This window comes from Symphalangus syndactylus, chromosome 9 (genome assembly GCF_028878055.3).
Source record: "Symphalangus syndactylus isolate Jambi chromosome 9, NHGRI_mSymSyn1-v2.1_pri, whole genome shotgun sequence".
Taxonomy (NCBI): Eukaryota; Metazoa; Chordata; class Mammalia; order Primates; family Hylobatidae; genus Symphalangus; species Symphalangus syndactylus.
In genome coordinates, this window is record NC_072431.2 from 63929373 (window position 1) to 63943748 (window position 14376).

The 14376-nt window shown below is 48.8% G+C and overlaps 2 protein-coding genes across 5 annotated transcripts in view; one reads left to right on the forward strand and one right to left on the reverse strand.

Annotated features, from left to right (window-relative positions):
* TRIM50 (tripartite motif containing 50) overlaps window positions 1-14376 on the forward strand; it is a 61901-nt gene that overhangs the window by 12277 nt on the left and 35248 nt on the right. The window lies entirely within an intron of this gene.
* Window positions 2716-14376, reverse strand: part of FKBP6 (FKBP prolyl isomerase family member 6 (inactive)) — a 31347-nt gene continuing 19686 nt past the window's right edge. For all 4 annotated transcript variants that reach the window (XM_055292908.1, XM_055292906.1, XM_055292907.1 and 1 more), the window contains one exon: window positions 2716-3161. The gene's annotated coding sequence lies outside the window, so the exon portion shown is untranslated. The remainder of the gene's footprint in view (window positions 3162-14376) is intronic.

Consider the following 14376-nt stretch of genomic DNA (forward strand, 5'->3'; position numbering starts at 1 on the left):
CTAGAAAGGAGGCTGGACAGGGGGTGGGCAGTGATCAGTCAGCTCCCACCACTGCAGGCTGCAGGGAGCATGCCTGTGCTGTGGGGCAGGAGGCTGGGCTGGGAACAGGGAGCCAGGCCACAAGAAATGAGGCAGAGGAGGTCCAGGAAGGTAACCACAGCGCCATTTAGAGATGACGGGGCTGACCTTTAGAAAGACCATTCCAGGGGCCGGGTGTGGTGACTCATGCTGATAATCCCAGCACACTTTGGGAGGCCAAGGTGGGAGGATTGCTTGAGTACAGGAGTTCGAGGCCAGTCTGGACAACATGGTGAAACCGCATCTCTACTAAAAATACTAAAAAACATTAGTTGGGCACAGTGGTGTGTACCTGTAGTTCCAGCTACTCAGGAGGCTGAGGCAGGAGAATCACTTGAACCCGGGAGGTGGAGGTTGCAGTGAGCCGAGATTGCAGCACTGCACTCCAGCCTGGGCAACAGAGTGAGACTCCATCAAAAACAAACAAACTCTTTTTTTTTTTGGTCCTTATTTACAATTGTGATGTTTTTTGTTTTTTTTTTCCTTTTTTTTAAGTTCTAGGGTACATGTGCACAATGTGCAGGTTTGTTACATATGTATACATGTGCCATGTTGGTGTGCTGCACCCATTAACTCATCATTTACATTAGGTGTATCTCCTAATGCTTTCCCTCCCCCTCCCCCTACCCCACAACAGGCCCCGGTGTGTGATATTCCCTTCCCTGTGTCCATGAGTTCTCATTGTTCAATTCCCACCTATGAGTGAGAACATGCAGTGTTTGGTTTTTTGTTCTTGCGATAGTTTGCTGAGAATGATGGTTTCCAGCTTCATCCATGTCCCTACAAAGGACATGAACTCATCCTTTTTTATGGCTGCATAGTATTCCATGGTGTATATGTGCCACATTTTCTTCATCCAGTCTATCATTGATAGACATTTGGGTTGGTTCCAAGTTTTTGCTATTGTGAATAGTGCCATAATAAACATATGTGTGCATGTGCCTTTATAGCAGCATGATTTATAGTCCTTTGGGTATATACCCAGTAATGGGATGGCTGGATCAAATGGTATTTATAATTTTAGATCCTTGAGGAATCGCCACACTGTCTTCCACAATGGTTGAACTAGTTTACAGTCCCACCAACAGTGTAAAAGTGTTCCTATTTCTCCACATCCTCTCCAGCACCTGTTGTTTCCTGACTTTAATGATCACCATTCTAACTGGTATGAGATGGTATCTCATTGTGGTTTTGATTTTTATTTCTCTGATGGCCAGTGATGACGAGCATTTTTTCATGTGTCTGTTGGCTGCATAAATGTCTTCTTTTGAGAAGTGTCTGTTCATATCCTTCGCCCACTTTTTGACAGGGTTGACAAACTTTTAAAAAGACTGTTCTGGCTGTATGGGCATGTTAGAGAAGGCTGAAAAGAGACAGCTGGGCAGGTGACAGTGCTGGTGGCTGATCAGGGCTCAGCAGCAGGCTGGGCAGAGTATGGTGTGGGGTCTGGGCCTTCCTGAATCGGGAGGGACTAAGGGACATCTCATGCCAGATGAAGCCAGACCATGGTCATGACGCCTGGAGGTGTAGATGTGGGAAACATCTCCAAATTCCTCATGACCTCTGAGAAAGCCACTCTTCTGGAGCCACCACTCCAGCAACGTGGGTTGAAGGGAGCACTGCTCCCCCAGGACTTGGTTTCTGCTCTCTAAGCCGATTCTGTCAGAAGGTGAGGCCCTGGAAGGTGGGGGCACAGGCCAGGGGCCTCCTAGGCCAGGCAGCACACCCAGCCCTGGAGAACGACCCATGGCCTGGGTGGGTCCCTTTCCCAGCCCTTCGCTGCTGTGTTACATCTGAAATGCTCTGAAGTGTTTTTGGGGTGGTGGGAGGCAGGCAGTGAAGAGAGTGCAACCAATGGGCAGCCTTCCCAAAAGAGGAGCCAGGAAATCCCAGAGTTGGAAGCTTGGAAATTCAAGGAAGACAGACAGTGTCTTGGGGAAGAGGAAGTTTCAGAGTAGTAAAGTCAGGTCCGATAGGGACAAAGAAGTGCCTGCTGGATCCGATGGCCCGGGCAAGTCAGCAGAGAGATGGGACGGCAGCGGGGCAAGGAGTCACTAGCTGAGAGTGGAGAAGCCAGTGTAGATGGCACCCTTGAGGAAGGAGGGCCCGGTAGGGTGACCAAGGTCAGGGAGGATAATGAGAGGGGACATGGGGCTGGGAAAGGCTTCAGGGGCAGTGCGGGCACTGTGGGGGAGACCTGGAGGCACAGCTGTGGGTACTCGCAGAGGCTGAGAGGTGGGGCAGAACAGGGGAAGGGAGCCTCCTGCCTCAGCCCCACGAGGGAGTGTGGGACCCTGGGAAAGGCTCAGAGAAGCCTGTGTGGGGCAGGGAGCCCGGGATGTCGGGGTATGGGAGGGTGAGGTGGTCTCAGGGCTGTGTGTGGCAGGTGGCCCGGGGTGTTGGGGTACAGGAGGGTGAAGTGGCTTCAATTTTCCGTTAAGCTGCTGGCATCAGCTCCCCACACTGGGAGCGGGCTTAGCGAACCCCAAGCCTGGTGTGCAGCGTTTCATTATCAGGCGAATCAGAACTGCTGGTTCCAGAGCTTGAGCCCCAGCCCCACTGGCAAATGGCCTCCCTCTGCCCGCCTGGGGACTCTGGAGGCTTAGCTGAGTCCACACAATTCACTTATACTGGATCTTGCAAGGACAAGGAAGTGTTTTATTTATTTACAACAAAAACATTTGTAACATAATTCTCTCTTCAAAACAGAGAACCCTACAAAATACACAAAGCAATCTCTAATGGTGTTGACTCAGGGACATTCGCAGCCGGAAGCAGGGCTGGGACTGGGAGGGAAGCCAAGAACTAATTCCGTCTAAAAAAACAAGAAACTGCCTTTAAAAAAGTAGCAGTGTTCTACTTGTCAGTAGCTGTGCTTTCCCCTCCCTTCTGTTACGAACACGGAAAACAGAAAACAGCACCTGTGAAAACACGTTTCAGCTGCGTCCGTCAGAGATGCGGCCGCGGGACATTCCAGCCCCTGCTCCTGGAAGGTGGCTGCCACGGCTGCGCTGGGGAGCTCTCTTCCACTCCTCCAACGATGGAGAACCACAGCTGTTTCCCCTCGTTGGTAGGTGAAGAACCTGGGAATCAAACAGCCATTAAAAACATCTCAGGACTCAGCAGCTGCCACACGAAGCCACAGTCATGTGTGCTGAGGGCTAGCGGCTGAGGTCAGGGAAGGGCATGGCCAGTGACCAGACAGAAGCCAAGAGACAGATGCCATCACCGTGTGGCCCTACTAGATGGGCTCTGGGAAACTGTTTTTTTTTTTTTTTTTGAGACAGAGCCTTACTCTGTCACCCAGCTGGAGTGCAGTAGCACAGGCTCTGCTCACTGCAACCTCTGCCTCCCGGGTTCAAGCGATTCTCCTGCCTCAGCCTCCTGAGTAGCTGGGATTACAGGCATGCACCACCACGCCTGACTGCTTTTTTTTTTTGCATTTTTAGTAGAGACAGGATTTTGCCATGTTGGCCAGGCTGGTCTCGAACTCCTGACCTCAAGTGATCTGCCTGCCTCGGCCTCTCAAAGTGCTGGGATTACAGGTGTGAGCTACCCTTTCCCTTCTCTTTCCTCCCTACCCCAATATAACCAAAGGAGCCAGCACCTGAGAGAGGCAAGAGGAGGTGGGGTGTCAGGAACAGACCCCTTTCCAGTCAGACTTCCAGAACCATAGGCAACGGGACAGAAGTAACTAACGACTGAGGTGGTGGCCAGGTGCATTGGCTCACACCTGTAATCCCAGCAGTTTGGGTGGCCGAGGCGGGCAGATCGCTTGACATCAGTAGTTCGAGACCAGCCTGGCCAACATGATTAAACCCCATCTCTACTAAAAATACAAAAATTAGCCAGGCGTGGTGGTGGGTGCCTGTAATCCCAGCTACTTGGGAGGCTAAGGCAGGGAGAATTGCTTATACCCGGGAGGCAGAGGTTGCAGTGAGCCGAGATCGCGCCACTGCACTCCTGCCTGAGTGACAGAGTGAGACTCCGTCTCAAAAACAAACAAACAAAAAAAACCAAACCAAACAAAAAAAAACCAAACAAACATTTCCGTAATATGATAAGAAAAAAATACGGCTCAGCCAAAGCCAGCATGGTGTTTAATGGTGGAGCGAGCAGCAGCTCCATTACAGTCATGAGGCACACCCATTGCTACTAGCTGTTCTGGAAGCAGGCACCCCACCATCAGGCTCTGAATAAGACATGAGAGGACGGCCAGGCACAGTGGCTCACACCTGTAATCCCAGCACTTTGGGAGGCCAAGCTGGGGGGATCACCTGAGGTCAGGAGTTCAAAACCAACCTGGCCAACATGGTGAAACCTCATTTCTACTAAAAATACAAAAATTAGCTGGGCATGGTGGCAGGCACCTGTAATCCCAGCTACTCGGGAGGCTGAGGCAGGAGAATTTCTTGAACCCAGGAGGCAGAGGTTGCAGTGAGCCGAGATCGTGCCATTGCACTCCAGCCTGGGTGACAAGAGTGAAACTCTGTCTTGCGAGGGGAAACAAAAAAGATACAAGAGGAGAAGACAAAATGACCATTACCTGCATATGGTATCACATGCCTGGTGCATGCAGTGAAGCTGCTGATAGAACTCACAGAACTAATGACAGAGTTATCAAAAATAACTAAAAAACATCAGAAAGGTGTTTGGTTACAGAGAAACAATTAGGCAATTTACAGGAAGGCCACCGCAGTCTGGAAACATGTGAACAGAGACCTGGTCAGGGAACTGCTAATGCTAGTAATGAGATCCTATTTGAGATACACCAACCTGGCAAATATTAAAAAGTCTAGCAATCCAAATGATGGCAAAGTGATGGAATGGAACCTCTCAGACACTACCAAGGGCAAACTGGTACAGCCACTGGAGAGGTCAGTTTAGCACGACCTAGTTCAGGCAAAGATACACCCATCACAACCAGTGATAGGACTTTGACTGTCACAGAAAAGTCAGGCGTGAGGATAACTCCATGACCGTTCTGTCTGTCTATCTAATCTCTATCTACCTACCTGCCTACTAATCACTGTTAAAACTATTTCCATATCCTGACAGGATGGAATGCTATCCAGCCACTTCATAAAAATGAGGTAGTTCTCTTTGTGTTAACTTAGAAAACACTCAAAATGTAATAAAAATATATTCTAGTACAAAATGTATAATTCTTTTTGTGGACAAGTTACATATACACTCACATTTTCTTTTTTTTTTTTTTTGAGACACAGTCTCGCTCTGTTGCCCAGGCTGGAGTACAGTGGTGCGATCTCCGCTTACTGGAAGCTCTGCCTCCTGGGTTCAAGCCACTTCCTTGCCTCAGCCTCCCGAGAAGCTGGGACCACAGGCGCCTGCCACCACGCTTGGCTAATGTTTTGTATTTTTAGTAGAGACGGAGTTTCACTGTGTTAGCCAGGATGGTCTCGATCTCCTGACCTCGTGATCTGCCTGCCTCGGCCTCCCAAAGTACTGGGATTACAGGTGTGAGCCACCGCGCCCAGCTGGCATGTGGCATTTTTATAATTCAAAATTAAGTACTACCAAAAAATCGGAAGGTGGGTACAGGAACAGCAGAAAGATGTTCATTGTCAAGCCTGGGTAATGATACATGGGTAGCGATCATGTTATCATTTTTTTTTTTTTAATCTTTGGAGACGTTTGAAAATGTCCATAATGACAAGTTTAATAATAATCAAGTGAAAAAAGAAAGTTTCAGTCTAGGGTGTGTCCCATGAAATGACTTTAGGAATAAACCCTAAAGTCAATATTCTCCATGCATGAATGCAGATGGGTGGAGATAAACTTCAAGCTCCCTTCAGACGAAGGGATCCCACAAGGTTCAGGTAGTTGAATTTTCAAATCGGAGCCAATAAAAAGTAACACTTTAGCATAAACGAGAATGTGCCAACACAGGAAAGCTCAGCTCACATTTCATTTTGAAAACCCAATACATGTAGCACACAGAGGTGCAAAGTCAGAAAAAAGCTGTATCTGTGGCTCAAGGAGAAATAAGCCCAGAGATCAACAAAGACAACAGCAGTCAGGCTGAGGCAGGGAACACAGACAAAGGTCCACAGCCGACTCCAGCTGAATCCATTCCTACAAACCAGGCTGCTTCCAGGCGGGCGGGCCCCAGGCCTCGGGAAAAGGCACAGGAACCGTGAACTAGAAACCCAAGCAGCAATGCCAGTGGTGTCCACCATAATCGCACAACATAATGAGCAGTAATCAAAGAAGGGTGTGAAATGTAACAGAGAAGACAGAGGAGTGATATAATCATGGAGCCACGGGCTGGAGGCTGCAGAGCCCAGGATGTTTCTGTCGGAAATCTGAGGACAAAGAGCTGAGGATCAAGGCTCAGCAGGTGCTGTTCCCACGGTGGCAGTGGGTGTTGTGTGCCAGCCCTGCCTCGCAGCCCCGGCCTCAAGCACTTTCCTGTACCCTGTGACGGGGAACTAGAGTAAACTCAGCCATGAACATCATCCGGTGAGAAGACCCTGGAACCCTGCATGGTCACTCAGCCCTTCAAAAACACTGAACAAAGTTATGGCTGCCTCTTCAAAATCCCAGCAGATGAACCAAGGCTGTGCATAGTAAACATGGAGATTGAAAAACCTTCCTGAAACCATTCAACTGGTTCCCCTTCCCAAAATCCATTACTCAGCCAATCTTAAGAACCTAATCTGGATATCTCCAAAAATATCAACTGAGGGGAAAAGTTTTTTGAGGAGTCCTCACCCCTTGGGTCTCTGCTGTGACACTCTGGCCAGCCTGCAAGGCAGCAGTCCTCCGGTCTGCTGAGTCCTCCACCTGCCCCTTCCACTCCTGCCAGGCGGCTGCTCAGAGCCGACCCTCGCTACGGGGCCTCCCTGACCTGCTTCTCCCCACCCATACTGTGGCCCTGGCTCTCTGGTGGCCACTCCATGCTGACTGCTGCACTTCCCACAGCCGCCCTCGTGCTCCTCCAGGCCAGCTCTCTGCTCCTCCCTTGGCCACATCTCTCTGCAGGGAGTGCGATTACTTCCCCACTGTCACAGCTGGCCACCTAGTCCCATGAGAATGTGCATGGAGCTGAGTGGTCTGTAGCCCACCCTTTCCAGGCTAACATGGAATGAGAGCGCCTGCAGGTACCTTCCAGTTTTGGGGGTGGGCCAGGCCTCACAGCGTGGCTCTGCTGCACTTCCTCCAACAACTGCAGCTCACCACCACCAGCTGCCACTGTGCTGTGATACATGGTCAAAGAAGGGTCAAAGTGCCACCAAAACTGCCACGCTTGTTTAAAAACAAGGTTTAGGGAGGCCAAGGCAGGAGGATCACTTTAGGCCAGGAGTCTGAGACCAGCCTGGCCTACATGGTAAAACCTCGTCTCTACTAAAAATAACAAAAATAAGCCGGGCGTGGTGGCGCACGCCTGTAACCCCAGCTACTGGGGAGGCTGAGACAGGAGAATTGCTTGAACCTGGGAAGCAGAGGTTGCAGTGAGCTGAGGTCGTGCCACTGCGCTCCAGCCTGGGCAATAGAGCAAGACTTTGTCTCAAATAAAAGAAGAAAAAAGAAATACTGTGATAATTACCAAAATGTAAATCAGAGAAATAAATTCAGCACATGCTGTTGGAAAAATGGCACCAATGGACTTGCTTGATGCAGGGTTGTAGCAAACCTAGCATTTGTTAACAATGTAAACAGTACAGCAACCCTCAAATGCAGTAAACAAACAGCAGAAAGATGAGGTGAGCTATGTCCATCAGGCCCCAGCCACCAGAAGGGAGCATGAGAAAGGAGATGCTCTGAAAGAAGGCTGTCAGGATGGTCTCATCTGGGATGGAAAGGATTAAGTCGAGAATGCTGAGGATGCAGAGTGCTGAGTTATCTCTGCATTGGCAGGATATGTAGTCCCTCGCAGATGCTGATCTGTAAGAGGGTATGAGAGACGGGAAAATGCCCCCCAAGATGTCCTTGTTCCAATTCCTGGAACCCACGAATACATTACCATACATGGCAGAAGGGATTCTGTGGTTAAATGAAGGATCTTGAGCTGGGCGATTATCTTGGTCAGCCCAATGTAATCAGATCCTCCTAAGAGGGAGGCAGGAGGGTCAGAAAAAGAGAAGGAGACAAAATGACAGAAGCAGAGGGGAGAGAGGGGCTGAGAGAATGAGAGATTCACAGAGAGGGTGAGAGAGGGAGAGACAGGGAGGGACAGAGAGAGAAATATTAGAAGATATCATGCTGCTGTCTTCGAAGACAGAGGAAGGGGCCACTAGCCAAGAAATGCAGGCAGCCTCTCTAGGCCATTTCTTGGAGAAGCAAAAGGAAGTTAGTGCAGATTTGCTCACATTCATGGCCATGATATTCAGCTCACCAAAAAAATGAAGCTGTATGACCTCAGGATGCCAAACATCCTGGGGATGCCCCTCTGTCTGCCTCTTGCTGCCTTTTCTGTTTGGACTGATGCTGACAATGACTGCTGTGGGTGCACTCACAGTGATGGCAGACCACATCCTTCTCACCTTGTGAATGTCTGAGCAACCTCTGAGCTAGAGAGAACTTTTGCTCATAGCTCTTCACTTCTTTTATCTATTAGATTTGAAAACCCTTCTCTGGATTCTTGAACCTCTGAGGCTCACCCCAGTTCATCTCAGCTTCACCCTGGGTCGGTGGCTGCTCGGGAGCATAGGGGAGCATCAAAAGTATGACAGTCAATAACAGCTACAACCAAAGGTCTTGAGAACAGGATCAGCACCCGCAGAACGGGGGTCAGCCAGCAAAGCTGGCGGGGACTCATACTCTCCCTAGAAGGTACAATGCACTGGCTTGATGTCAATTCCTTACTGCTTAGGCTCACTTCTTTCACTCACTGTCTGCACACTTAATTATCCAGGTTGGTGTTTGGGATTATGTATGCTTGGAGGCAGGGCTTATGCATCTAATTAACCCAAGAAATTAAAAACAGACTAAGCCAATATCTGACGGTCTTCATGAAGCATAAACAACTCCACAGTGATCTTAAAAATGTGACTGCTCCATGGCTGGGCACGGTGGCTCATGCCTATAATCCCAGCACTCTGGGAGGCCGACGCAGGAGGATCACTTGAGGCCAGATCGAGATCAGCCTAGGAAACATAATGAGACCCTATCTTACAAAATAAAAAAAATCAGCAGGGCATGCTGGCACACACTTGTAGTCCCAGCTACTCGAGAAGCTGAGGCAGGAGGACTGCCTGAGCCCAGGAGGCTGCAGTGAGCTATAATCGCACCACTGCACTCTAGCCTGAGTAATATAGGAGACCTTGTTTCTCTCTTAAAATAAAAAAAGTGATTTAGCTTCACCCTGTAGACAATGCAACCAAGGCCCAGATAGGTGAAATGACTTGGCTAATGTCATAGCAAGAGATGAAACTGAGGATCCAAATGTTCTGTCTTTCAACCCCATCATGAATCATAAAGGGCACTTCCATGATTGTGGATGATCAGCAAAAAGGAATCCAGTTATCTCCAGGAATTGAACTTAGTAGCTGTCATTCATACCTCAGCCGCAAAGAACACAGAATCCACAAGAGTAAATCTTAGCAGGAAGCAGGGTTGGGCCTATTACAGCTGCCAAGAGAGGATGTGGAGAGGGAATGAAGGGCCAAAGCAACCCTTCCAGAGGAAATGCCTTCCCAGGAAGGGGTATGATGAAAAGGCAGCCACCAAAGTCGAGGTATTTATAGCCACACAACAAAGGGATGACTTCAGGGACACCTCCAGAGCTGGGAGAAAAGGCATTTCACAGATACACAGAAGATCAAGAGCCCAGTTCACAGTTTGCCTGGAACATTGCATGGCCTTCATCTGACAATAAGAGAATGCCTTCCTGGCCCAGATGCCCAGCAGAAGATGCAACACCATTTAGAGGAGGGAAAAAAAAAAAAAAAAGTAGAGGCATAGGGAAGGAAAGTCAGAAAAATTAATTACAAAAATCGCCAGGTGTGGTGGCTCACTCCTGTAATCCCAGCACTTTGGGAGGCTGAAGCGGATGAATCACCTGAGGTTAGGAGTTCGCGACCAGCCTGGCCAACATAGTGAAACCCCATCTCTACCAAAACTACAAAATTTAGCTGGGAGTGCATGTCTGTGGCGAAGGTTGCAGTGAGCTGAGATCACACCACTGTACTCCAGCCTGGGTGACAGAGCGAGACTCCGTCTAAAAAAAAAAAAAAGGCAAAAGAAAAATTAATTACAAAAATATATTTAAACAAGTCTTTATTCAGGACTCAGAAGCGTCTCACTGGATGCACGAAGTAACTTTGAGAGACTCAATACTAGATATTTCTTAATCTCTTTGGGAAGAAGGGGATCAAACAGATTCCCTGCCTAGATCCAGTCACATACCGAGAGAGATGATCATCTGCTCCTGGGGTTTCCTGGCAACTGAGCAGGACAGCCGGGTCACAGGAAGGCTATTTTGGAACCAGGGAACCCCTGGCCCCAGAGGCCTCCCGTGGCCTCGGCGTTGGCACTGGGCTGAGGGCCCACTGCTCCAGGGCTCACTTCGGGCCAGCTCTGAGCCAGAACCAAACCCCAGAATCTCAACCAACCAGAGTGTACTCTCCACAACCTCGCCTTTACTTCCACTGGGGCCTCCTGACTTTCCAGAAAACATTGTTTTTAGTCTGTTAAGATCCTCTTTCCCCAAGGCTGGCCAAGTAGCAGGGCTCAATCCTCTACAGCCCAAAGGCTTCAGCTTCCCTTCAATGGAAAAAGCAAAGGAGGGGGGGAATTTCCTCAACATCTGAGAGAAGGATAAAAGTGCATGGCCGCTCTGGGGTCACGCGCCACCTGAATACAGCAGCTGAATATGTTTAAGGCTTCAGGCATCATCTGGGGCTTAACATTTTAAATCCAATGAAAACGCTCACAGAGGCCTTCTCAGAGAAAGGGTCCTGATTCTCTAAGCTTTACTCCTTCCCCAATCTGAGGCAGAAACGATCATTTCTTCCTTATAAGAATGTTGGGAAAGTTAAGTGGGTTTACAGACATGATAAAGCACTACAGACAGGGGATGACACTTCCACTCTGGGCCCACACGACGATGGACTGGACTCTTTATTCATGGCTACATGGGATTCTAGTAATATGCCAGTACCTCTTAAGCTACACATCGTTTTGCCGTTAAGGGGTCTGTGGCCGGAGAGCAGGGGGTGGACTGTGACATAGTCAGAAATATATATTTGGTCTCTATCCATTTCCTGGCACACAGTTCCTAAAACCCCCAGAATCTCTGAATGATGGGTGTTTCTTTTTTTTTTTTTTTTGAGACGGAGTCTTGCTGTGTCACCCAGGCTGGAGTGCAGTGGCGCGATCTCGGCTCACTGCAAGCTCCGCCTCCCGGGTTCAGGCCATTCTCCTGCCTCAGCCTCCCGAGGAGCTGGGACTACAGGCGCCCGCCAACACGCCCGGCTAATTTTTTTTGTATTTTTAGTAGAGACAGGGTTTCACCGTGTTAGCCAGGATGGTCTCGATCTCCTGACCTCGTGATCCGCCCGCCTCGGCCTCCCAAAGTGCTGGGATTACAGGCTTGAGCCACCGCGCCCAGCCGATGGGTGTTTCTTTGTATGCTAATGACATGACTGGTGGCTGGGGATTCTTGGACAGCCTCAGAATGGGGGCTAGTTGCCAGGGAACCAACCATGGGACTAGGGAAGGGCTGAAGCAACCTTCAATTGGCAATCACCAATGGCCAACCATTCAATCAATTGTGCCCAAAAGAACAGGGTTTGGAGAGCTTCTGGGTTGCTGAACACGTGTGGGTGCTGGCGCATCCCTTCCCTCACACCATGCCCTGTGCGCCACCCCATCTGGCTCTTCATCAGTATCTTTTTTTTTTTGAGATGGAGTCTTGCTCTGTTGCCAGGCTGGAGTGCAGTGGTGTGATCTGACCTCACTGCAAGTTCTGCCTCCCGGGTTCAAGAGATTCTCCTGCCTCAACCTCCCAAGTAGCTGGGACTACAGATGTGCACCACCACACCTGGATTTTTTTTTTTTTTTTTGTATTTTAGTAGAGATGAGGTTTCACCATGTTGGCCAGGATGGTCTCGATCTTCTGACCTCGTGATCCACCCGCCTCGGCCTCCCAAAGTGCTGGGATTACAGGCATGAGCCACCGCGCCTGGCCTTTTTATTTTTTGAGATGGAGTTTCGTTCTTGTTGCTCAGGCTGGAGTGCAGTGGTGTGCAGCTCACCGCAACCTCCACCTCCTGGGTTCAAGCGATTCTCCTGCCTCAGCCTCCCGAGTAGCTGGGATTACAAGCATGTGCCACCACGCCTGGCTAATTTTGTATTTTAGTAGAGACGGGGTTTCTCCATGTTGGTCAGGCTGGTTTCGAACTCCCAACCTCAGGTGATCTACCTGCCTTGGCCTCCCAAAGTGCTGGGATTACAGGCGTGAGCCACCCTACCTGGCCACCCTTTTTTTTTTTTTTTTTTTTGAGACAGAGTCTCACTCCGTCACCCAGACTGGAGTGCAGTGGCGCGATCTAGGTTCACTGCAGCCTTGACTTTTCAGGCTCCAGCAATCCTCCTGCCTTAGCCTCCCAAGTAGCTGGGACCACGGGCGCACACCACCACATCCAGGTAATTTTTGTATTTTTGGTAGAGAAGGAGTTTCACCATGTTGCCCAGGCTGGTCTTTAACTCCTGACCTCAAGTGATCTGCCCACCTTGGCCTCCCGAAATGCTGGGATTACAGGCCTGAGCCACCACGTCTGGCCCATTTGTATCCTTTTAAAAACCTCTGTAATAAACTAGTGACTATAAGTAGGTGTTTCTGAGTTCTGAGCACCATTCCAGATGACTCAACCCAAAGGAACAGGTATGGGAACCTCTGATGTATAACCAGTTAGTAAAAAGCACAGGGACAACCTGGAATTGTGACTGGAGTCTGAAATGGGGTCAGTCTTGTGGAACTGAGCCCTTAACCTGTGGAGTATGCACTAAGTGCAGGTCAAGTGTCAGAGCTGTAATGTAGGACACCGAGCTGCTCTCAGTGTAATGAAGCTGAAATGGATGACACTGAGCTGCTTTCAGAATTGGTTGGTGTGGAGAAAATCCCTACATGTCTGGTGTCAGAAGTGAAATGTTCTGGAAGTCCTGAGTGTTGTGAATGAGAGTATAGAAGGAAATAGGCTTCCCTGCTATACAGGGAGGATGTGGGCGGAGTCCTAGAAGGAAACCTTGGCTTTACCTTGGTAATTATTAAAGCTGGAGGTTGAGCACATGGGGGAATCTTAATATTATTCTCTTTAGTTATGTAACTGAGATTTTTCAGAGAAGGGGGGAAAAGTGTGGCATTATGAAAAAGACAAATCTGAGAAGAGCTCTTAGATTCAAATATTTGCTTGATGAAATGAAGATGGAAGAGTTGGAAAATTAAGAACATTTCATAAGGGAGAAAAAAATTTTAAGGAGACAGAATAGAAGATCCCTGAAGGAGGTCCAACTTCCAACCAATAGGTGTCCCATAACAAGATGACAGGGAATAAAGAGGAAGACGTGATTAAAGAAATAGTACAGAGGAATCTCTCGGCTCTTAAAAGCTTAAGCCTCTAGAAGTAAGGGACCTATCTAAAGGACTTGAGCAACAGGGAGTACCTGGACATGCTACTGTGTAATTTTAGATGAATCAAGAATAAACAGATATGGCTGGGTGCTGTGCTCATGCTCATAATCTCAGCACTCTGGAAGGCCAAGGAGGGAGGATCACTTGAGCCCAGGAGTTCCAGACCAGCCTGGGCAACATGATGAGACCCTGTTGCAACAAAAAATAAAAAAATTAGCTGGACATGGTGGCACATGCCTGTGGTCCCAGCTGCTCAGGAGGCTGGGGAGGGAGAATCGCTAGAGCCTGGGAAGTTGAGGCTGCAGTGAGCTATGATCGTGCCACTGCACCCCAGCCTGGGTGACAGAGCGAGACTCTGTCTCAAAAATAAATAAAAAAAAAGTGGAGCACAAGAAATACTGTCTTTAGCTGTACGAAGCCAAGAACATCAGTATTGAATTATTTTTGTTGTAATAATCTAACAGAGTAGCTACAAGTAGTAATGTAAGAGAAGAAAGAGTTATATTATAGCAGGAAGCCAACAGATAAATACCCAAAACATGAATCAAGAAATGGCAATAGAAACATAGTATTGAGCCCTGTGGAAGACTCTCCAGAAGAAACTGAAATTCAATTCGGGTTCCCTGTGTATATGCAGCGTTTGGCTCTGGCTCTATCACTTAGGAGCTCTGCAACCTTGGCAATTACATAGCTTCTTCATG